The 24,926-nt window shown below is 34.0% G+C and overlaps 1 protein-coding gene and 1 long non-coding RNA gene across 7 annotated transcripts in view; one reads left to right on the top strand and one right to left on the bottom strand.

Annotated features, from left to right (window-relative positions):
- ROBO1 (roundabout guidance receptor 1) overlaps window positions 1–24,926 on the bottom strand; it is a 1,120,933-nt gene that overhangs the window by 643,145 nt on the left and 452,862 nt on the right. The window lies entirely within an intron of this gene.
- Window positions 17,387–24,926, top strand: part of LOC144301589 (uncharacterized) — a 51,485-nt gene continuing 43,945 nt past the window's right edge. The window contains exon 1 of the long non-coding RNA XR_013368352.1: window positions 17,387–17,452. This is a non-coding gene — a long non-coding RNA (uncharacterized LOC144301589). The remainder of the gene's footprint in view (window positions 17,453–24,926) is intronic.

The raw sequence follows: 24,926 nt of genomic DNA, 5'->3' as shown, positions 1-24,926 counted from the left end.
CTCACATTTTTAAGCATTTTCAGTAGACAGGGCTTGAGGGTATAACGAATGGAAACAGTCTGCCCGTGTTAATCCAGTTGATTAAAACCAACGGGAACCAGCTACAGGTTAGAATTAACAAACTTTGTACATTATGTGATTGAAAGGAGTAGATCCTCAATAAATGAGGAATGAAGAAAAAGAATAATGCCAATAACATTTTATTGCTATTTGGGACAGAGCTTTCATTCATTAATAAGAGATAAGTCAGTAAAAACTAAGAAAACAGTATTAGGATTTTGGACTCACACTAACTTTATCAACTCTGTCACCAAGATATTTGATAAACTTAAAATAAGACTCATTTGTAAAATGCTTTATGAGTTAAAAACTACCTTACATCCATTCGTTTCTGTGACTTTTTATTCTTATGACAACCCTGTAAGCAAGGTCAAACAGATGTCAGTATCTTAACTTTTAAAAGAGGAAATAAACATGTCCCATTTTTAATAAACATTCCAGTTTGTTCGGATGCAGGACCTCTAGATATCTCTTAGTGCACAGTGAGCTTCTGCACGGAATTAGAATGTGTCTTCGTCCCTTCTCAATCTCTAGATTTTAACTTATAGCTCAGCAGTCAGTACTTAGTAGTTTTAATTAAACCAGTTAAAGTACGCAGACATAGTACTACTTTGTAGGTACAATTTGTCTTTTTCATAAAGAGGTAATGTCCTCATGAAGGACATATTCTAAGGCCTATCATATATGCTATTACTTTCCAGAAAATGAGCCTGAGATTGTAAACCTTTTCCAATGTTTTTTAGTGCTAGGGGAAAATTATCCATTAATAAAGAAATGCTAAAGGTGAGGTGAAATAGGCAGAGTTTATTTAAGTATATTTTTAGACTATTGGCCTGAGAATTTTGGCAACTAGCAAAGTAGGATATACATTGAATTTTTGGACTCATGATTGATTCCTTTTATATCCAGTGTATGATAGAGAAAAAAGGAATTTATCATACTTTCATGGAAAAAAAATTCCTGAAAGCTCTCTCACTTGCTAAAAATATCAAATGGAACCCTCAAAATAAGAATTAAAGTTGACTCTCTGGGCTAGGAACTGAGTAAATTAGCAGATTTTGAAATAATCATATAATCTAGAACTGCCACTCTGTTAGCCAGCCTAATAAGTTGGTCTGAAATGAATACCTGGTTTGTTCCATTCCATCATGGAAGTCCCTGATGGTCCGATTTCAGTTAGACTGGCATTGGAGGCTATCTTTTCATTTACTGCAGCTCATGGTTCACACAAATTGTTCATATCCCATTTGCTCATTTGATTCAATCCTGTAATTGATTATTCAAATAATCAATTTGAAGTAAGCTGGAAAGGGAACATTGTCTTCATTTTATTAAAAAAGAGACAGAGGGGGGCCCAGAAAGATTAGGTTGACTCTCCAAGGTCATCTGGCAAGGTAGTAGTTGAACTTATATTGGAAAAGTGTTTTTCTATGATTTTGAGACTCCATGACATGCTTGAATGTTCCTTTTCACCTAGGGATAATAACCAGAGTGATAATCCTAGACCACAAAGAATGACTAAAGGAAGAATTTAGGGCAGGGAAAGAGCCACTGAAGATTAAGACTTGTGCCTAATTTGGATTAAAACCTCTTACATAAATTAAAATCGTGTTTAGCAACAGGTATATAACTGAAACACCAACTAGACACTAGATGATTTTGAGTCTATGTGATCTTACTCTAGGTTGTGTATTTTTCTCCCTTGAAATGCACTAGCCATCTTTAAACATTCAGCTACAACACCTTCAACCCAATGCTAAGTAAAAGGAAGAAAAATGGAAACATACTAGTCCCCTCCTGCCACATATTTAATTTCATGACCTTATTTTACTTTTTACACTTACAATTTGACTTCTTTTTGTATTTTATTTTTTTGTTGTTTTAAACCACCTAATGTTTAACTTGTATGTCATCAAATGTTTTCTCCTCAGAAACATTAGTGTGCACATGTGAAATGGTTTAATTTATAAACACACACAAAGTATATATTTACATCTTAAAATTAGGACAAAGTATGAAAATATGATAGGGATATTTACTGGTTTTCATCATCATTTCTCCATTTAAGAAGTTAAAAATACCATTTATTTATTGTTCTGCTTTCTCCTTCACCCCATCTCAATCTGTATTAGGCATACTGTACATATCTCAGTTTGTTTTGGAATACCACAGATCACACTACCTTTTCAGTTAGTGCTGCTCATGCCAATATTCTTATTCCGTGCATTGTGTCACAGCAGCACAGGGGGAGACACAGAGCTTCAGCGTGAATTCCTCCCGAAATTCATCACTACCTTGGCCTGAAGTACTGTTTGGGATTCGACTATTCAACTCCTAGGCTATTGTTAATCTCTTAAATATTCTATATCCACTGGGAGACACCAAATGCAGATGACCACAAAATTTGTCATTTCAAAATGTCAAAGACCTCAGACTCAAAACTTTGTTCAAAAACTCTCTGTGTTAAGTGAGATATTCTAACATTGGCCAACCAACTGTAGGTAAAGGCTGCTGAGGACATTAGGCTGTCACCTAAAAATCTATGTAAAAAATGGTATTCACCATAAACATTTTGTTAGAATGTCCATGCCAGAATATGCCATTTTAAAGATGTAAATTTGCATAGAGATGCTTTTATTGAACAGCAGGGAAAACAAGATATATAGGTAAAAATTTGTGAACTTTGGATGTTGGCCCTAAACCTTCATTTTCAGCACAATTTGTTTTAAAATCTCCCTGTCACTTTGTGTATTCCCCTTTACTTCTATTCACAAAGCATAATAATCTTTTATACTCAAGTTTCTAATAATCAAGTAAGAGAAAAGTGTCCAAGAGGAGTTTTTCAATCTTAAAATGCATTCTGTAAACTGTATTTTATCAGCAGGTTTTTTAGGCCTCTGAGGCCAGATACAACTCTAACTTCACTGTCCCTTCTGCAGTCTCTCAGGCTTTAAAGGAATGTTAAAAATACACAGTAAGAAAGAATGGACAGAAAACTTCAAGCAATGTACTGTCTTACCTTTATATATGTTTATATCTATATTCGTCTATTTAAGTTCTTGCTGTTTTATTGAAAAAGCCGGCTGGCTTAGTTAAGTCTAATTTAAAGCCATCCTAGTTATACAACCAAAGGATCTCTGGGAATTATGTATAAAATCACTTTAGCTTCATTATCATAAATATGCCATTTCAAGTGTGTTTGGAAATGCTCTACTTGGTATTTTATGAAAGAACTCAGAATCATTGTACTAGACATGCGAGAATCTAGAGGATTTTTAAAAAATGTTTAATATATATTAAATATAAATATATGCACTATGTACCATACATATGTATGTATGTATATATACATTTATGTATATTGACTGGGATCCCAAGAATTTATGGAAAATGAATTTTCTAACGACTTTGAGTGACACAAACTCAGAATTCAAATGTTTACAGAAATACATAAACTGCGGCGCCTGAGTGGCTCAGTTGGATAAGTCTCTGGTCCTTGATTTCAGCTCAAGTCATAATCTCAGGGTTGTGAGCTCCAGACCCATATCAAGCTCTGCTTTGTGCATGGAGCCTGCTTAAGATTCTCTCCCACCGGGGATCCCTGGGTGGCTCAGCGGTTTGGCACCTGCCTTTGGCCCAGGGCGCGATCCTGGAGTCCCAAGATCGAGTCCCGTGTCGGGCTCCCGGCATGGAGCCTGCTTCTCCCTCCTCCTGTGTCTCTGTCTCTCTCTCTCTATGTCTATCATAAATAAATCTTAAAAAAAAAAAAAAAAAAAGATTCTCTCCCTCCCTCTCTCTGTTTCTCCCCACTCGCACACACTCAATTGCTCTCAAAAAAAAATAAAAAATAAAAAAAAAAGGAAAGAAAGAGGAAAGACAAATACTATGATTTATAAAGAATCTTCTTATTACAAGTTTCAGATGAGTTTTCCTTAAACATAAGGAAATTTAGTTGGTAATCATTTTTCTTCTTCTCTTTACAAGGAGTTTTACAGAAAGTCTTACAAAGTGGAATCAGAGAACAGAGATAGTCCAATGAAGACTTTGTTATCTGAGCAAGATTGAGGAGCATGCTCTTTTTCACTGTATTATAAATAGTATCAGTTAAAAAATTGCAGAGAACTTCAAATTCTGATAGCAACAATCATAATTTCACCTAAAATGGCATATACACATGGCATATAATTACTAAATTAAAGATGAACTCTGATCAATTCATATTTAATATTAGTTTTCTCCTACAGAAAACAAGAGAAACAAGACCAAGCTATATCTTCATAATGCTTGTAAATCCCATCCTCAGAAAATATCTTTAATTGCTTTTTTTAACTATTAAAGTGATATTATAAAGAAGAATTTTCCCTATAGAAAAGACTCTAGTAAATACAGAACCAATTTGTTTGCATCATAGTTGATTTTAAGGATTATCTGCCTTTCAAGGAACATAGCATTTGTTATATATGTTAGCTTGCTAATTTGGCTACATTTCGAACAAGAGAAAATAAAAATGTGGATATTTCTTTGCAGATTCCCATTCTCACATCATATAGAACAGCTGCAAAAACATTCATTCTGGTTTCTTTTTATTTTCAGGACTACACATCTAGTGGATATAAAAACTAAATGGTATTAGATACTGTAAAAATAGGTTGTATATAATCAGCATAATGATCTTTAAACATATTGTGTGCAAATAGAGAAAAAAAGGTTTTCTTCCATCATGCATTTTTATGGCCATTTTCTCGGGAGCTCATATTAAGTCACTGTTTTGCAACAATTTCCACTCTCACCCCAACAAAGTACTTTCTGGCTGCATGACCTAAGTTGCTTATATAATTTGTCAGGACTCTCTGGTGTTAAAAAAAAATTAATTTACTTACAAAAGATATTTATAAACCTCTTTTGTATAAGACACAAAGAATATTTTATCGAATCTGAAAGGGAATTCATCATAAGTCAATTGGAGCACCATATAATTTCTTATTTTTATTATTTTTTAAAGATTTTATTTATTCATGAAATATACAGAGAGACTGGCAGAGACACAGGCAGAGGCAGAAGCTGGCTCCATGCAGGGAGCCCAATGTGGGACACGATCCTGGAACTCCAGGATCATGCCCTGGACCCAAGGCAGATGCTAAGCTGTGGAGTCACCCAGGGATCCCTAATTTCAAGACTATATAATTGAATGAAGAAAAAATGCTCTTCTACCTAGTTTGAGAATAGTCAGGAAGCATGATTCTTTCCTAGAGTTGTTCTAACATTTTAATTGACCGATGAGATTAGTGCTTTGTTTTACTCAAGATTCGAAAAGAGCTTTCTGGATCAATAGGATGTTTGTACTTTATCTGAGGTACTAAAGTGAGTCAAAGTTGATTAAGGATCTTCTCTAAGTGGATCCATGCAGATCTAAACAGAATGTTTTCTTGGTTGAAAGGCCAGGTCAACCGCGATCTAAGAAAACCAAACAACCAAAACAGAGTAAAACGAAACAAAAACACAAAAGTTCTCTGATGGATAGAATTCCCAAGGTAACCCATTTAACCTTTATCAAACAATATGACCTTTAAAGTATTTCCTCTAAGGGGTATCTTTTAACCACTCACATCCTTTTGCTCTAGGATATGATCAGGACGTCAGGGACTCTTGACTTCAGCTCCACATTCTCACAGACTCTAAGACTATCTAAGTAAAAGTTGGGGAAAAAAATGAAAACAAAAGGTGTTTTGGTAGATAATTTTAATACTCAATACTGGTGCTAGAATCTCAACCAACTAGAGGAGTTGAAATGCACAGTCACTTTTCTGACCTGTATTTGCAAGGAAAAAAAAAAAAAAAAAAAGATGGACTTTTCTAGTTTCAGACTCTTGTTTTAAAACTCTTGAGGTTACTTGTTACCACATCATAACTAATGTATCAATACACACACAAAAAAAAAATTCTGGGAAAGAAATGAAGAGAGAACCTGGATTGAATCAGTGGGAAATGAAAAGACAGGATAAGAAAATATTCTGCAAGTATATTAATAAACATTAAGGCATTAAAGGTTGGTGATTTAAAGGAAGAAGACTATAGTTTTTAAAAAGTATTCTACAGGGCAGCCCGGGTGGCTCAGCGGTTTAGCGCTTCTTCGGCCCAGGGTGTGATCCTGGAGACTGGGGATCGAGTCCCACTTCGGGCTCCCTGCATGGAGCCTGCTTCTCCCTCTGCCTGTGTCTCTGTCTGTGTCTCTCTCTCTCTGTGTGTGTCTCTCATGAATAAATAAAATCTTTGGAAAAAAAAATATTCTATATGAAAATCTTATTCAACTTTACTATAAAAATATACTATGTATTATATTGATGTATATATATACTTTACATATAAATGATAAAATGAAGTAGTATTAGCATAATTTAAGACAATAAGATGTAAAGTTGTCTGCTAAATTGGGATTTATATGATGAGCTCTTATAAATTTCATTTATTTTATTTAAAAGAGGCCCGGCAGTCCTGGAGACGCCCTGAGGTGTTTAAGATGGGGGAAAACCCCTAGTACTGGATGAAATTAACAACCTAATGCCCAAACTTAAACCAGAAATGTTCACTAAAGATAACAGAAAGGTAATATGATTATTGGTTTAGTGAATTAAAAATCCAAGATTTCATTCATACAGGCCTTCAACATTGTCAAACAATCTTATTTCACTTTTCCACAAGGACTGCTTTCATACACTTTAATATTATCTATTTCATATCTTCTCTCTTCCTTTAATTTTCCTGCTGCTACTTTTAATCTGCACTCTCAGTTTAGAATATAGTTTTCAACTTTTTTAAGACAATGAAAGCCATCAAGTAAAGAACATCTTTATTTTCTTGCAACTAAATCCATCAATCTAATCTGTATACTCCAATTTCTTCATCCATCTCCCTATTATAACAGAACAAAGGTACCTCCGGATACCAAAGACCAATCCCTCCATACATGCACTGGATTCCATTCCTCTTGCTTTCTCAAGGACTTTGCTCATTTTGTATTTCACTCTGTCTCCTCATCATCAGATCATCCTATTTTGCATCTCCCTTCTTGATTACCTTGTTTCTTCTCTTCCTTCCTTCATATTGTTTCCTTCTCTTCTTCCCTCCTCCTAAAACATTACAAATAATGTACAAACATCTTCTAGGTCTAATGACAAATATAGCTAATTATTATATTGGTATTATAGTAAGATAGCTGGTATAATACTGGTACATGGTATAATCTTTTTTTTTTAAGATTTTGTTTTTTTATTTATTCATGATAGACACACAGAGAGAGAGAGAGAGAGAGAGAAGCAGAGACACAGGCAGAGGTAGACGCAGGCTCCATGACGGAGCCCGACGCGGGACTTGATCCCAGGACTCCAGGATTGCACCCCGGGCCAAAAGCAGGTGCCAAACCACCAAGCCACCCAGGGATCCCCTAATCATTCTCATCCCATCTTTAGCCCAGACAACAACTGTAAACACTTAATGGGTCTCTAAGCTTCTATATATGCCCTATGAGAAATAATGATTTTAAATTTAACAATGGCAAATATAAGAATATGTTATTCCAAGCTTTATACCATGTCTTATTTGAATATGCAGGACCTATTCACCTTGCTTTTCAGTCCACTAGGATCTGGGCATCCAAAACTAATGGAGACAGTTTAACATGCGAAATATTTCCTACCACAGTTCGTTTGTACATAAGGTTCTTTCTAAGTGAAACAGTATCCTCTTTTCCCTCAATCTCTCACATGGCTGGTCTCTCTCTTTTTTTTTTTTTTTAATTTTTTTTTTAAGTTTTATTTATTTATGATAGTCACACACAGAGAGAGAGAGGCAGAGACACAGCAGAGGGAGAAGCAGGCTCCATGCACCAGGAGCGCGCCGTGGGATTCGATCCCGGGTCTCCAGGATCGCGCCCTGGGCCAAAGGCAGGCACTAAACCGCTGCGCCACCCAGGGATCCCCGGCTGGTCTCTCTCAACTTAAGTATATGATTTAAGAATTTCTTTACCTGGTTTATCTCCTCACTACCGTATATTGCTTAATTTTCTTTATCACAATTTATCTCTGTCTCATCTCTCTCTATCTCATTCTCTCCACCCATTCATCCATTCAACTACTGAGGTTATTTTTTTATTATCTTTCCCTTTATTACATTACAAGGTCCCTAAAAAAGGGGAGCTGTGCCTCTTAATTTACTTTTCTATAGCCATACCTACTATGATGCCTGGTATGTAGGCACTTAACTAAAGGTATGTTGAAATAACTACCTCTTAAAAAATATGTCCCTCAATCTAGGGATAGAATACTCTACTGAGATCAGGAACCTAGTTATAGCACTTGTTGTTGATGATGAGACTCCTGATATATAAACAGGACTGGTTAAAGTTTTCTAAGAACAGTCTGAGACTTCAAAAGTACTGAGTAACATTACTACTTGCTGAGAGCGAGGGCTCTAACATTTGTTACCACACAAAAACCAATCTTTAGAGATATTCAGCACTTAGCAATAATCTCAATTACTATATAAGGTAATATAATCAGGATTTATTTTATGTCTCTGCCAGAAACTTCAGTCTGATTTTATTTGACATTGCAGATTTCTGGGTTATACTGGCAGAAGAGTATGAAGAAAATCATCTTAGAATTCAGAATAGCTTGATTTGAATGCTGGTGGGTTTTTTTGTTTGTTTGTTGTTTTTTAAATCGTGAAGGCTATGAAAGGTATTTCTCTTTGGAAATAATATCCAAAATCATATCAAACCAAAATTACTTCATAGAGTTTTTGAGATTATCAAATTAGATAACATATTGTGTCCTATGTAAAACAAATGTAACATATAATTGTTTCTATTATTTTCTTCATCATGATAGAGATGAGTATCTCATTTTTTTAATGGAAAGATTATTAGGGTTTAATTTCAAAGATTGGAAAAATAGATTTTTACTGAGGTATCTAGGTCAGAGCTTAGCAAGTCCTTATTTACTTATAAATTCCACTCTCATCTATACATTTAACAAATTATTTTTGGGAATCTACCATATGCTAAGTACTGAGTGAAGCAAAATTACACAATGTGAATAGGACAAGTATTTGCCTTCCCTAACAGAGTTTAATATCTAAGGGAGAAAGAGATGATAAGTATATAAAATCACATATAAAAAATTCCTTATAAATATTTTAAGTTGTATGAAGGAACATAATAATTTTAAATAGGGAAAAATTAAAGTGGGTAAGGAAAGAGCTTTCAGAGTTAGTTTTTTTGTGATATTATTATTATTTTTTTTTTTTTTTAATTTTTTTTATTTATTTATGATAGTCACACAGAGAGAGAGAGAGGCAGAGACATAGGCAGAGGGAGAAGCAGGCTCCATGCACCGGGAGACTGACGTGGGATTCGATCCTGGGTCTCCAGGATCGCGCCCTGGGCCAAAGGCAGGCGCTAAACCACTGCGCCACCCAGGGATCCCTTTTTTTGTGATATTATTAATGAAAATATAGTAACACAACTTCATTATTCTTTCAAATGTACAAAGATGTGGAAATCAATATATAATAGTCTCTATATTATAGAAACTATAGAGAAAGAGATAAGTTTCTATATTATAGAAACTATCATATAAAGCATGATATTGTTAATATAGCATTAATATATATATTAAATATGCATATTTATATGTTACATAAAATATGTATTATATAAATGTATATATAATACATACCATATATAACAACTTACTTTTAGAATAATCATGTAATATATTTTTTTTCATTTTGTCATATGAATTAAATATTTTAAGTCATTTGTTCTGAATAATTTTAATGCATTTGCAGAAGTTTTATGATACAATGGTACAAATATAATATTGTGAAATGTATTTATGAATGAGAAAACACACTTTGCAACAGCACTAATGCATGACCAAAGAGCAAAGCATCAAAAAAATTCAGGTTAAAAATTGTGAGTAACAGACTGTAATAACTATATATGTAATAAGTACATATAATCTTATGATATTTTTCTTTCTTTCCAAAATTTAGGATGGATTTGTGAAAGTTAATGACACTGTAAATCAATGCATTTGTTGATGAGCTATTATACGCACATGTATATAAATCAATCTTTTGTTTATTTTCTTAGAAGCTTCCCCCACACATCTGTTTCTACAGATATTCTTCAAGATGATGAATGATTTAAGTTATGTGTCAATCAGAATAAAATCCAATGAAAGCTCACAAACATGCAATTTTTATCTGTAATAATTTTGGTTAAGATGTTTCAGTTAAAGGATATATAATTGTGTGAAGACTAAAAGGGCAGCAAAATGAAAGGGAAGGTCTAATCACAACCCGTTTGGTAACGTAAAAATCATGAATACTCAGTTGTAAGCCTCCAAAAAGTGAGAATAAACCTGCAAGAGATGGAAAATATCCTTCTTGGCTACTGAATACTGACGCGTGGATCCATTTTCTTCTCTGTGGGTGGTGATTACTATTGCTGCTTCAAGAATCCCAAACATTTCATGGTGTATGAGAACATAGATGATGCATTTAAGCATGGAATTCACATTCTAGCCGGAGGATCTTATTCCTATTAATGATATTGAGTACTAACAGAAATCTTAAAGCACATTGTTATATGATATAAAATAAATTGATGCCCCAATCCTGAGTAGGCTGGTTTGCTTGGTGTCCGATGACAATGGATGGTTACAGCTGCACGAAGTCATAACCAACTGGCCTTCTGTTTGAATAAGTGCCTAATCCATTTTATAGTAATCTAAGTGGATATAAACTTTGCACTTATCTGGCTCAACATTTCACCATTTAAAAATCCTTTCCAAACACTGATACAAAGAGTAATTATTTCGAAGTTTGCTCTCCCATGTTGTATAGAAAAATATAGTTTTAATGTATTTTGAAGTTTCTCTTATTATGCTACCCTTCACTTATGCTTTTCATTTGCATATTTGGTTCTTCTTGGTATTGGTAAAGAGGTCAACCCTATATAATCAGAGAATACTATCTGAAATGGCAGTTACTGTCCGTATGTGGCTATTTAAATTTAAATTTATGAAAACAAAATAAAATTTAAAAATCAGTTTCTCAGTCACACTAGCCGTGTTTCAAGTGCTTAAAAGCTATGTTAAAACATTTCCATCACCATAAAAGGTTTTAGAGGACTCCGCTGTTCTGAAAGCCTACATATAAAATAGAAAAATATATAAAAATACATTCTCCACTACTTATAACCCTAAGTCCAGCTTGTGTGCCTCCATTCTTGGAAGCATCTGAACTAATCCTGCTACTCCATACTTGGAGTTGAGCCTGTTCTAGAGCAGAACTCCAGAAGTAGCTTCTAAAAATAAAGTGGCCTTGATCCAATCAAGATGAATCTCTAGGTTTTCAGAAGATTTAAAATTGTTCCACATCTTGCAATACTTTACTGTCTTACCCAGTGGCCAACATGCTTCCAAGGTTGAGAAACAGCGGGAGTTGGGTAAACAGGTCTAGGCCTATGGCTAAGAGATGATGGTGGGAATCTTAAGCTTTGAATCAATCTTTCTTTTTGTTTTTGCCACTCCATGGTTGGATTGTTGAAAACATCCCTTGAAAAGACCCACTCATGAACCTGCATAGAAATCGATCTATTTGAAGCTTTTATATTTAGTTTTTATAGTAATGATGCAAAATGTCTGGCTGACTACATGTAGTATGACTTTCAGAAGGTTTCTGTCACAGATCTGCTTTGTGGTATCAATGTCTTATTCCTAAACCCTAGGAACTCCTATAACTTCATCACCTTTCTACAAGTGTTTATTATTTTGAATATAATTTTTCAGTTTTATCTATTTTGTTAAAATATTAAGAGTGTTACTCCTTTGGAATTATATTACACTAAAATTAGTGAAACAGGAATCTGATAAACTTCAACCTGTCATTCAGGGATTTAAGCAAATGATGAGTCTTTCATGTTGCTTGGAAAAATAGAATTTCAGGTCAAAGTAGGAGAATGATATATTTGTAATCATGCACTACCCATGAACTGAAAAGGAAAGCAACCAGAAAAAGTAACTGCCAAGTTCTCTTGCAAATGATTGTGTGCAAAGAACAATGATCACAGGTACACTATGAAGCAAGGTTCCTTTCTAGCAGTTATCAGTTCTGAAAGAAATGCCATCCATCCTCCACTTCGTTGGAAATAAGCCATAAAATAAATGTCATCATGTCAGCATGCTCCTGTTCTTTTGATGTTTCAGGGTTCATTGACACCAAAAATATGGATTTAAACAAATAAAATCCACCCCTGCTACAATACCAAATAATAATTCTTTAAGTTTGAAGTTGCATTGAAAATAATGGTTACAGTTCCAAACTTCTTTTAAATTCTCAAAAAGAAAAAAAAATTTAAAAAATAAATAAATTTTCAAGAAGAAAAATATTAGCATTTAACTAATTGGGTAATATTGTACTCCTGCCTGTGCCACTTAATGAGGATATTAACAGTATGCATGGTCACATCATCCTCATTGATAGTTTTGAGTTGTATAGTTTCACTTCTCCTTTTACATATTATTTTGGTTTCAAATTTATCTTTTGGTCTCAAGCTCATGCTTGACTCAAGGTCAAGATGTTTTCTTGTTGTGATTAACTGCAGTGTATCCTGGTTTGCACTGGCCACTTGACTCCACCTCATTTTGGTGACATTAGACAATCATGTAGCCTATTTCCCCAATTCCTTGGTCCTAATCTTGCTTCACTCTGGCTGACACCACTTGCAACATTCTTGTTTCAACCACCTTTGCAGTGGGAAATCAATTGACTGACAAGGGTTCTGAGTATAGGTCAAAACAATACTATTCTGATTCCAAAATACCAACATTAAATATGCTTACTTATATAAATGCCTGCTATATTATCTTTTGGACATATTTATGCATTTCAAATATTTCATAATAGAAACTGTGGTATAACACGAACCTTATCTTTATACATATAAACTACAATATTTTTTTCTAGTCCATTCTCTAGAATACTTCCTCCCTTCAAAAGAGTTACATTTATTCAATAATATCCTGCACAGTTAGTAAGGGATGAATTTTTCTTCCAACTAGAGAAAGCAGGTGTGTGTAAAAATAGGTTAACATCTATAGGTAACTTCCAAATATACATGGTTGCTGTATTTAATTGCTCTGGTCTTAATTTGTATTCAATGTATCATTTATAATTCATATTTTATTATATAAAAATATAAAGGGAAATAATATAAGAAGTTATACCAGATTATATTGTTTTTTCCTGGCGGACAATGTCAGTGTCACATCTATCTTAGTTACAGCACTTGTATCTATCAAGTGTACAGCATAGTACCTATCTCAGAGTAAGCCCAACATGTTAATGAATGAATGAGATTAATTTTACTTATACTATATCACTACTTTGTCACTTTTCTTCTTATGTCCTTTGTGTAATATGAACACACACAAGATTTACTGTTTGGAGATAAAAGGAAAAAACACACGTAGAGCTAGCAACCCAATTTAGTTTAGTTAGAATGATTTCATTGATGAGGATTAATGTCAGTAATGTAATGGCTCTGAGAACACTGGCTTCTCATGTATTTATTAGGATCCATTCTTTGTACCTCTCCAGTTTATTAAAGGTGAGCTTCAAGATTTTGCTAAAAATTAAAAATGGGTCCATGATATCTCAAAGGAACACATGGGAGCTAAAAATGTAATTAGCACCGTATTTTAACAAAATTCGAGACTGTTCTTCCCTGAGATACTGTGGAATATGAGCTGCAGATGTGTTTACTCTGACAAAAGACTCAAGATCAAAACAATTCCCATAAACAGAGAGTGAAAAAGCCATTTCCACCCTAAAATTCTATATTTCACCACCCTAAAATTCTGTATCTCACGTTTCTTTATAGATTAAACTTTCAGTGCACTACTGCAGTATTTACTATTTCAAGTGATACATATAAAAATTCATTCAAAGTGTTTCCTAGAGGAGTAGTTACTTGAAGATTGCTTTAGGGTCAAGAAGCCTGGGAAGAAACCAGTGTCTGATCCATCAAAATACAGAATGTCTGATGCTGCAAAGGTAGCACTGAGCAACTGCAATTTCTATTCTGTAGCTCACAGGTTAAAAACCACATCACAGGGCATGAAAACTAACACACAAGAGCCTCGGATGCCTCTTGGGGAATTTGGATAGGTTAAAAACACTACATATGCGCATATACACACAATTTCATGGAATTTAAGTCACAAAAGGATTTTTTTCTCCTTTTGTTTTATTTTATAAGAAGATTTTAGCATATTAAACTGTGGCATAATCATATGGTTCTAATACTAATAGCCATGGGATCTTCAGTTAGTATACCTGGAGAAAGAATATACTTGTCAATATTTATAACTTTGACATTAAAGAAACTGTCAACAATTTTAAATAAATAAATAAATAAATAAATAAATAAATAAATAAATAAATAAATAAAATAAGATAAGATGAATTTATGCAGTGGCCCAGTAAAAACAAAAGAGAACTTAGGTATGAAAAACTGAAAGGCAGGCAGGCAGTTTTTTCTTCTTTAACTCTGTTCTACCTGAAACATAAACATGAAGGAAGGCCAGGGCTATTAGATCTTTCCAAATTGCAAGAGTATCCAGAAATCAGAATTTTGGCTTCAAATCTTCTAACCGGTTAAATTCCTGCCTTTTCTCTACCCTTCCATAGACGTTTCAGGCAAAACAAAATACACCTGCCAGCTGTATTTTGCTACAGGGCTGTTAGTGTATGACCACTAGTGAAGCCAGTCAGTTTGACTCATTTGAAATGTAGGCTACTTGGATCTGCTTCTGTCAACCTCTCTGGGCCACAATGCAGCAATAGGGTGCTTTTTGGCTGGACAAAAATTATAAGATGTTTTCTGAACTCTGATATAGTATACTATTTATTTTATATATGTATGCATTCTTTAACATAAAAGAAATAATAATATTTAATAGCAAACAGCTACTATCCCTTATTCTAATCATAAAATCACTGCTGTTGTATTATTACTCTATGTGAACACTTAAAATGGTCTAGGAATATGGAGTTTTAAATCTAGAAGAAATATTATCATGCCATAGTCAATTTACTGATCAATTTTATTATGTAGCAGAAGGTAGAAAAGTAGGCTGTTTTCAAAGCAAATTACTCAGTGATTGTGTGTCATGCATTCTTGCCCTCATCTCAAAAGAAAACTCAGCATTTAAAAAAAAAATTATTTATTTATTCCTGAGAGACACAGAGAGATAGGCAGAGTCATAGGCAGAGGGAGAAGCAGGCTTCCTGCAAAAGCCTGACATGGGACTCGATCCCACGACTCTGGGATCATGCATTGAGTCAAAGGCAGAGGCTCAACCACTGAGCCACCTGCATGCCCTGAAAACCCAGCATTTATAAACAAATTATTATCAAAATTTATCATTAAGAAGCAAATATGTGACCAAATCCGTCAAGGCTGTTCTTATTTGTCAAGTCCCCTTAGTATCCTTTTGATCCTAACCACTGGTCCTGTGGCAAATGATTCAACACCGAGTGCAGACTCTTTTTTCTTGTTGCTGCCTGGGCAGCTGGCTTTGATACAGAACTGACCAAACAAATTAGTCCACCCGGTGGTTGAAGCTCTTTGCCATAATAAATGGGCTTACATAATTTTTCAAATAGAAAATATTAGGACATTTAAAAGAAAACTGCTAGTGGCAACTATTACTTCTTAAAGGTATAGTGCTCAGTTTCCCTCTGCCTACAATGCCTTCTCTCTCTTCCCTGCCAGGCAAATTCCTATTGATCCTTCAAGTTACCGATTGCCTCCTGTGCAAAGCCTTTCTTAACCTGAGAGTACTAGTACCTTCCTCCTCAGTGAGATCACAATGCTATATGTGTATGAACACACATATATACGTATGTATATACCTGTACATGTATGTGTGCATGCAGGTATGTACATATGTACGTGCTATCTTTTACTCTCCTCCCACTAGTTTCATCTGGGTGTGGAAAGGTTTATCTTTATATAAGATTCCCAGCATTTATAACAACATCTGGCACACTAGAGTTATTAAATTAATATTTGTTGAATGAATGAATAAATGACAAATACAATTTAAGCCCTTAATTATCAAGTTTCAAAAATTAAACAATTTATAGTTTATTTGGAAATTTTTTTTGGGATAAATTGTCAGTGAAAACGGTGGCATGGAAATTTACCTAATATATAATACAGAAATGTAAACATAAATGAGTTTTATGCCCCTATAACTGCAATCAAGATTTTAAGCAACATAGGAGCAAATAAAATGAGTATTTATTTTTTTAAAGATTTTTATTTATTCATGAGTGACAGAGAGAGAGAGAGGCAGAGGGAGAAGCAGGTTCCATGCAGGGAGCCCGATGTGGGACTCGATCCTGAGTCTCCAGGATCAGGCCCTGGGCTGAAGGCGGTGCTAAACCGCTGAGCCACCCGGGCTGCCCAAGAGTATTTTTTTAAAGAGCAAGTATCTCAACATTAAAAAAATATTGAAGGGAGGTGGGCAGGGGAATGGGTTAACTAGGTGATGGGGATTAAAGAGGGCACTTGTGATGAGCACTAGGTGTTGTACGTAAGTGTTGAATCAATATATTCTACATCTGACATAATATTACACTGTATATAAACTGGAATTTAAATAAAAGCTTGGAGGAAAACTATTACCCCTCAGGTCAAAAAAAAATTAACTGGGCATTTTAATATATACTGGGAAAAGAGGAGAGAAGCATTGAGGTCCTTAATAAGTAAGATTTATTTATTTATTTATTTATTTATTTATTTATTTATTTATTTATTATTTATTTATTTATTTTTAAGTAAGATTTATAATGTAAAAACAGTAAAGTCAGAACTCTTGGAATAGAATAGTTCCTCTTATCTGGAGGAAATACGTTCTAAGACCCTGGCGGATGCCTGAAACTGCAAATGGTACTGAATATTCACTCTTTTTTTCCTGTAGGAACATACTGATAGTAAAGTGCATAAAATAGGCATACTAAGATATTTAAAACAAAACTAATAAAATAGAAAAAAATTGTATTTACTGAATAAAAATCATGTAAATGTGGTATTTCTCTCTCAAAATATCTTATTGTACTGTACTCATCCTTCTTCTTGTGAGACATGATGATAAAATGCCTATGTGATGAGATGAAGTGAGGTGAATGGCACAGGCATTATGACCTTGCATGACACTACTACTGACCTTCTGACCTTTCATCAGAAGAAGGATCATCTGCTTCCAGACTGCAGTTGATTCTGGGTAACTGAAACCACCAGAAAGCAAAACTGCAGGTAAGGGGACACCACTGTGTATAGAATCCTTGCATTCAATAATCATCAGCTAATGAGAAAGACATTGAGAGCCATAGTATAATCTGTGATTACTTTACTTCCAGATTATGCTTAATCTACAACCACATGTTAAAATGTAATATATTTACATTACATTACATTTACAAGGCAGTACAGATACAACCCAATAGAAGAGCCCTTGCTATTTATTTTCAATACCCACAAGACAAGCAGAGAGAGCAGATAAAATACATCTAACTACAGCTGTTCAGCGGAAAGGACGCATGATTTAAACTAGAATAAATGTTGACATATGTACGATTTCCTTATATTTTAACATTATACTCACCATCCTTTCATTTTAATCTTTTAAATTGTTGTCTCAGATATATTCCAACTTGCAAAAATGATATATCAAACAATAGCTTGTAAATATCAAATCTCTAATTAGGTGCTCTTTCCTAAAATAGATCCTAAGGCAATAAGTGAATACTGAGTTTCTCTGTTTTTTAAAAAGCTTAATAGGTGCTATTAGATAAGTTGTTTGGAGTAGTAAAGCTTTGATTACGTAGAAATATAAGACATCTGTTTGGGGGCTAATATGGAAGTTCTAAGAAATTCATTAAAAGCAGAATATATATTAGAAAATTGAAATGTATTTATTTGGGGGTGCCTGGGTGGCAGATGGGAAATAGTTAAGCGTTTGACTTTGGGTTTCAGCACAGGTCATGATCTCAGAGTCATGACACTGAGCCTCATGTCAGGCTAGGAGCACAGAGTGCTTGGGTTTCTCTCCTTCCCTTACTTATTTATTTTACAAATAAATAAATCTTTAAAGATAAAAAATAAAATGTATTTATTTTGTTGATGCATTTTTCCATTTTACTTATTTTACATCAAGTGATGAAAATACCTTTTAACGATTTTTTCAAATTAAGATAAAGTTAAAAATTCAAAAATGAGGTGACTATCAAAAATAATTAAAGCCTGGAAAAAAAATCCTATGGAACATATGTAAGTTTGCATTGTGATGTTCCAATTAATTGGACTGAATTTTCTTTTACTTAGTCAAGAATATTGCTAGTGAATATCTTATACTGTTTTGTACTCTATTTAAATTGATAATAACTGGATCTGTTCAAAATTGATAATAACTGGATCTGTTCAACTTTCCACCACTGAGAAGAGAGTTATGTATGTGACTTTGTGCAGTTATCACAAAAAGCAAACACCTTATTTGTAGATGAGAAAACTGAGCCTTGGAAATATACAGGAAGATACCCATAGTAATACGGTTCAAGATTATTAAGTTAAATACTTTAAAATAAAATTTTATGTGTATGGTACTGTTCTAGGCAACAAAATAAACAGTAGTGTTCTTTGTAACCATTCATTTGTTCATTATTTATTCAAGAAACCCTGAACAGTAAATATGTGTTTGACCTTGCACTAGAGCTGGAATACAAAAATGAACAAGAGTATTTTCAATGAGTTAGTGGTCTAGAAGTAGAGACAGACATATGAACTAAGAAATTCAATAAAATGTGGTACTTGCTGAGATAAAATAGCCACAGGGTGCTATGGAGAATACAGACACTTAGCACAACATAGTTATTCAGGGAGAACATTCTATGGGTGATGAAATCTTAACTAAGTTTTGAAGGTAGTATAAAGGTGAAGAAAAGAGAAAAGGACATTCAAGATAAAGAATACAGAAGGAACAAGTTATGTGTGAGCACTAAAAATAGAACCCTCTTCTCTATCCAATTGTTCATTCAACCAAGATTTTTTTTTTTTTTTGTACCAGTGACTGATCTAAGTGAATGAGACAGATAAGATGCTGCTCTTACAAAACTTTCATGGTGGGAAATAGTCAGAACAATATCAAGGAAAGATGTGATGAGAGCCTGGATAAAAGAAGTGACAGTAGTGGGAGATACGAAATGAATCTGAAAAATATTTAGAAGATAATATGTGTAGACCTCTTGACTGATTGGGTATATGGGACAAGGGAGATTGCGAAGTCTACATGTCATAGGCTTCTGGTTTGGAAAATCAGATGGATGTTTAACTATTAACGAAAATTTGGACTTAAGAAAGATCAAGTCAATTTGAGACACATTGAGTTCTTCTGGACCTCCAGAGGATATGGATAGCAGACAAAGGGGTATTAACTCGCTAGCAAGAGGAGGAACCGTGGCTCAAATGTACACCTTTTGCACTATGATCAATGGTCTTTCCATAAAACCATAGAGAGCACCTTCAAGCAAAAGAAGATGTGATATCATTGAACAATGAAGAATAGTCAACTAATAATTACAATTTTTAAAAAGATTTTAGTTACTTATGATAGAGAGCAAAAGAGAGAGAGAGAGACAGAGAGAGAGAGAGAGAGAGACCATGAATTGGGGGGAGGGGCAGAGGAAGAAGCAGACTCCCAGCTGAGCCAGGAGATGCAGGGCTCAATCCCAGGATTGTGACCTGAGCCAAAGTCAGATGCTTAATTGATGGAGCCACCCAAGCACCCCTACAATTTCAAAAATTACAGTTATATACATGTGAGACAGTCCAGATTAATCATAATACTTTACTATTATTTCTAAAGAGAAGCCCATATACAGAAAGGAACAGGAATGATGTTAGAAAAATTGGAAATCTTGAACCTGTGTCTATTTATACCTATATAAACTTAGTGCTATGTTTGAGTAAGTTCTGGGATGATTCTAAACAATTCTTTATATCCATTTAGCAGGTACATCCCTTAATCATCCCATCCACAATTCTCTTTTAGACATTAAAAAGTCTATATCCTTTAAAGTGTCAAAAATCTGTACTCTATTTCTCACCCCTTTCCAACTCAGAGTCTTGACAATATAAATGAAACAAGACAGTACTGTATATTACATGTTTTCAGGCCCAATCCAATCACTTTAAGGTTATGGTAAAGATTCAGTTTTATAATTTTTTAAAGATTTTATTTATTTATTAAATCATGAGAGACACACACAGAGAGGCAGAAATATAGGCAGAGGGAGAAGTAGACTCCCTGCAGGGAATCTGATGTGAGACTTGATCCCAGGATCTCAGAACCCCAAAGGCAGATGCTCAAGCACAGAGCCACCGAGGTGTCCTGGTTTTATAGTTTAAGAAACATTCAGATTAATCTTTTAGCCTCTCCCATATTTCCATTCAATCCGCAACCTCTGAGTAGACGTTCTTCTCACTTTGAAAAAGAGTGGACATCTCGGAGGGTCCACATTTATTTATGAATTATTAATGAGTCTATGTTCTAAAGTTATCAACAGGCATTCTGCTCTATTGATGAGTTTTTTCATGTGATATATCTACCAACACACACACACACACACACACACAAACACACAGTCAAATTCATAATAAATGTTTCTCTTAAATGTAGCAAACTTACTGCTCTAAATATGTGAAGGTTCTTTATTTTCTGATTTGTGAGGAACTGAAGGCCTGAGAATAGTGGAAGGAGAAAAGTATAAATAAATATTCAACATATGGTTCTATTTCTTCTTAGTATAATCATTGCTCAAAGTTTATATGATAATATAACGGATTCCTTAAATTTATCCTTTAAAAGATCACAGATGAATTACTGAGAAACTATTCTTTATTATTTCAAATAATTATATCTATGTTTTTTAAAATCTTTTTTAGTTTCAAGTTTTTATTTAAATTCTAGTTAGTTAAAATATAATATTGGTTTTAGGAGTAGAAGTTAGTGATTCATCAGTTGTTGGATATTTGGGCTCTTTCCATAGTTTGGCTATTTTTGATAATGCTGATATAAATATTGGGGTGCATGTGTTCCTTCTAGTAAAAATACTTTGCAGCGGGACGTCTGGGTGGCTCAGTGGTTGAGCATCTGCCTTCATTCCGAGATCAAGTTCGACATTGGGTTCCCTGCATGGAGCCTGCTTCTCCCTCTGCCTATGTCTCTGCCTCTCTCTCTCTGTGTCTCTCATGAATAAATAAATAAAATCTTAAAAAAAGAATACTTTGTAGTATATAATATAAATCTGTGTCTCAATTTTGGTAATTGCTGTAAAATAGTTACACCATGAAGGTGAATTGAGAAAATTATACTGGTCAAGTTTTGAAAGTATAATTTTGATATAGAAAATATTTTTTAAAAAAAGAAAATATTAAGAATTGATATAAAAATATTGTCAAGCCAAGTGTAAAACTAACAAAGCCTGGGAAATAGTGTAGCTCAACCTAAAAGAATTTCTATATTTGATTGAGGGAGACTTTGTCTAAAATAAATGCAAAACTATAGCTATTGATCAATCACCTAGATTCATGAATCCTCACACTTGTACTAGAAATAAGATGATAAAAAAGTGAAACTATGAAAAAGAGGAATAAAATACAACTTCTAAATTAAATTGTTCAAAACATTTAGAACAGGTGAAAAAACAAGGGTGAAAAAAGAACTGTATTCACCTATTTTACCATGTAAGTTTGTTTCATCTTATTTGTAATTTTTTAATATTTCCATGCTTACTTATATATATAAAGCTGGTTTCACTATTTGATTTGAGTTTTAGATAATTATATTAGGTGCTGCTGAATAAGTGAACATATTGGAAATTATATTTTCACATTCCTTGTGATTTATAAATCAACATGTTATTCAAAAGCATTTATTCAAAAGTCTATGTATGGCTAACTGATTAAAGCTATTCAAAGGTAATATTTTAGCTATTAAAAAAACAGCAAGGGGGAGAAGAGTTATTAAATCTCACACTTACTTGACTTAAAATCTATAGCCCCTATGGAAGAATGTGAAATCGTGGAGAGCAAACCAACCTCTGCAGTGTTTTTCTTAACATATTGTCTGCACCTGTATATAATTGTAATTTCCCAAAGCATTACTAAATAGGCCAAAGGTTGTAGAGTTATTTCACAAAGAATAGCCCTTTAAACCCAAAATACTAGTGTCTCATTTTAACCACCCATTTAACCTGTGCCTAAAATTAGCAATGCAAGGAATGTTATCTGGCCCGTCATGGCCATGACATGTGTGGTACCCAGAGGCATGAAAGAAGTCTTGTATCACAGGACCATTCAGGGAAGCTGAACAGTAAAACAGGAAGCAGGGCCAAGGAAACATATCAAAGCCCTGGATTTTTCTTTAGCTCTGCAGACATTTTGTGAAATTCATCCTAAGGGAGAGGATACAGGAAATTGGGTAATATTTTGCAAAGACAATTATAGCCTGGTGTGCCTCAATAACCTAACACATACAAGGCCTACAATTCTAAGAAATCAGACAGTATAAACTTCATATACCAGATCTTTGAGAGAAACAGGTAAATATGTTTAAACGTCCTTATTCATAATAGTTTACACTTAAGATATTAACATTTGGAAACATGGCTTCATGAAATTTTAAAAAATGATTAAATACACAAGAGTGAAGGAAAAGAGGAGACATGAAAAATATGACAAAAAGAGGGGAAATATGCCAATTTAATTTGCATTATATCACTCAGAAGCAGAGGAAAATAAGTTACAACAGTAAAGGACTGGAAACTCATTTATATTCATAGTAAAACTCCTTGGACTCCTATGCACACCAATCTCAATTACTCATCTGAATTTAAACTCCTATGTGTTTGTTCTAGAGCTGTGGGGAAACAGGATAGAGGTATGAGAAATGAATGGATTTTAAAGTCTCAATGGGCTTTCCAAAATGCTGTCTGAAGAAGTGTGTAATCACACATGTGCACACATGTGCACACGCATACAAACACACACTTTATATATTTGAATGAATATATATATTTACAGTGTAATTAGACTAATAATACCACAACCCATACCTAAACAGAAAATAATTAGAGTTGATTTTCATTTTATAAATTCCAGATAAACAAAAGGATTTCATTACATGGCATATTATTTTTCAAATCCACATTACTTTTAAAGATGGGTATAAACCACTTTATACTCTGCTACATAAAGTTCAATCACAATGAACACAAGGCATAAGTTATTTTTCCAAACATTTCTCCATCATGTTTTGCATTCAAGTAGTGACATCACTGTCCATATATGTCCTTTTGCATGCCAATTTCAGGAAGATTTCCAGAGCACGAGTCACTCAATCTTATAAAAATTCAGGATTATGACATCATGTAACTGTAACACTAAATTCTTCAGTTGGTTGAAGAGGATATATATATTAGACTAGTTCAACATCTGAATTGAATTATTTACACAAAAATTTCTAGGTTTGGAAATATTTTGAACCCATGTAGTTTTGCTCTTCATGGTTTCAGATGTATCCTCTGTCCTGTGTCTAGGATGCTGACATTCAATCTGATAGCATAACCAATCAATCTCTCTGCTCTGGCTATTGCCAGGGTAACAAGAATAGTTTGAGTCACAGATGGCACATGAAGCAAAATCCCTAGTCATTTCCAGACATATGCATACTCTGTGGTTCTCCTTTACTTCTATCATTGTATATTCCCATGTTGATGAAGATTCTGAAAAATGCTATCACAAATATATTGAAAGAACACCCCAGTCATTTGCATTTCCATTCACAAGTGTGTTTCACAGGCTCTAGAGAAATGAGAAACACAAAGACTAAATAGTTAACCCTATCTTCCAGATGGTTCCTCTTCTTTAAATATTATGAAAGTGATACCACCGAAACTTCATGTTAAAATATCTAATTCCAGTGTTTATGACCCATAATCCTGTTCATTTCTTTTTTTTTAAGATTTTATTTATTTATTCATGAGAGACACAGAGAGAGAGAGAGAGAGAGAGAAAGAGACAGAGACACAGGCAGAGGGAGAAGCAGACTCCATGCAGGGAGCCCAACATGGGACTTGATCCTGGTTCTCTAGGATCATACCATGGGCTGAAGGCAGCTCTAAACCTCCGAGCCACCGGGGCTGCCCTCATTTCTCTTCTTTACCTATTTCAGTCTCCCCAACCCACCACCCCTCACTAATTTTTATTCCTGCATACCTCACACTTCATCGTATGTGCTAAATTTCAAAAGAAAGGGAAAGTAAATTATACATACTAAGATATAAACGTTTCTGTTTTGTTAACTTAAGGGACAACTCCCAGGATAGTGACTTTTACATCCCTTTGCAGTTATTTTGTCTCTTCTGTATGTAGTCATGTTTTATACATATTGTTGATTTAAATTGAACTCAGATGAACATAAATGAGAACATCTTGGTCACTGAACATGAAACAAAGGAATATCCAACTGAACTGTCTATTTTGTGTGTTTGTCTAAGATGATAGTACATTAACACTTTTTTAAAGATTCAGCTAACTCTTCTTTTTTAAGATTTCTAAGTATTTTTCATTGAAAGTAAAAAAAGTTCTATCTTTCCCAATTTTCAAGTTTTGCACCTTATAATAATAGGAGAAAAACCTCACTATTTCCTTTTTCCTAGTGAGAGGTTTAAAA

The sequence above is a fragment of the Canis aureus genome, chromosome 30, assembly GCF_053574225.1.
Source record: "Canis aureus isolate CA01 chromosome 30, VMU_Caureus_v.1.0, whole genome shotgun sequence".
Taxonomy (NCBI): domain Eukaryota; kingdom Metazoa; phylum Chordata; class Mammalia; order Carnivora; family Canidae; genus Canis; species Canis aureus.
The sequence above is the reverse complement of the archived record's forward strand: the minus strand, read 5'-3'. Positions and strand labels throughout refer to the sequence as shown.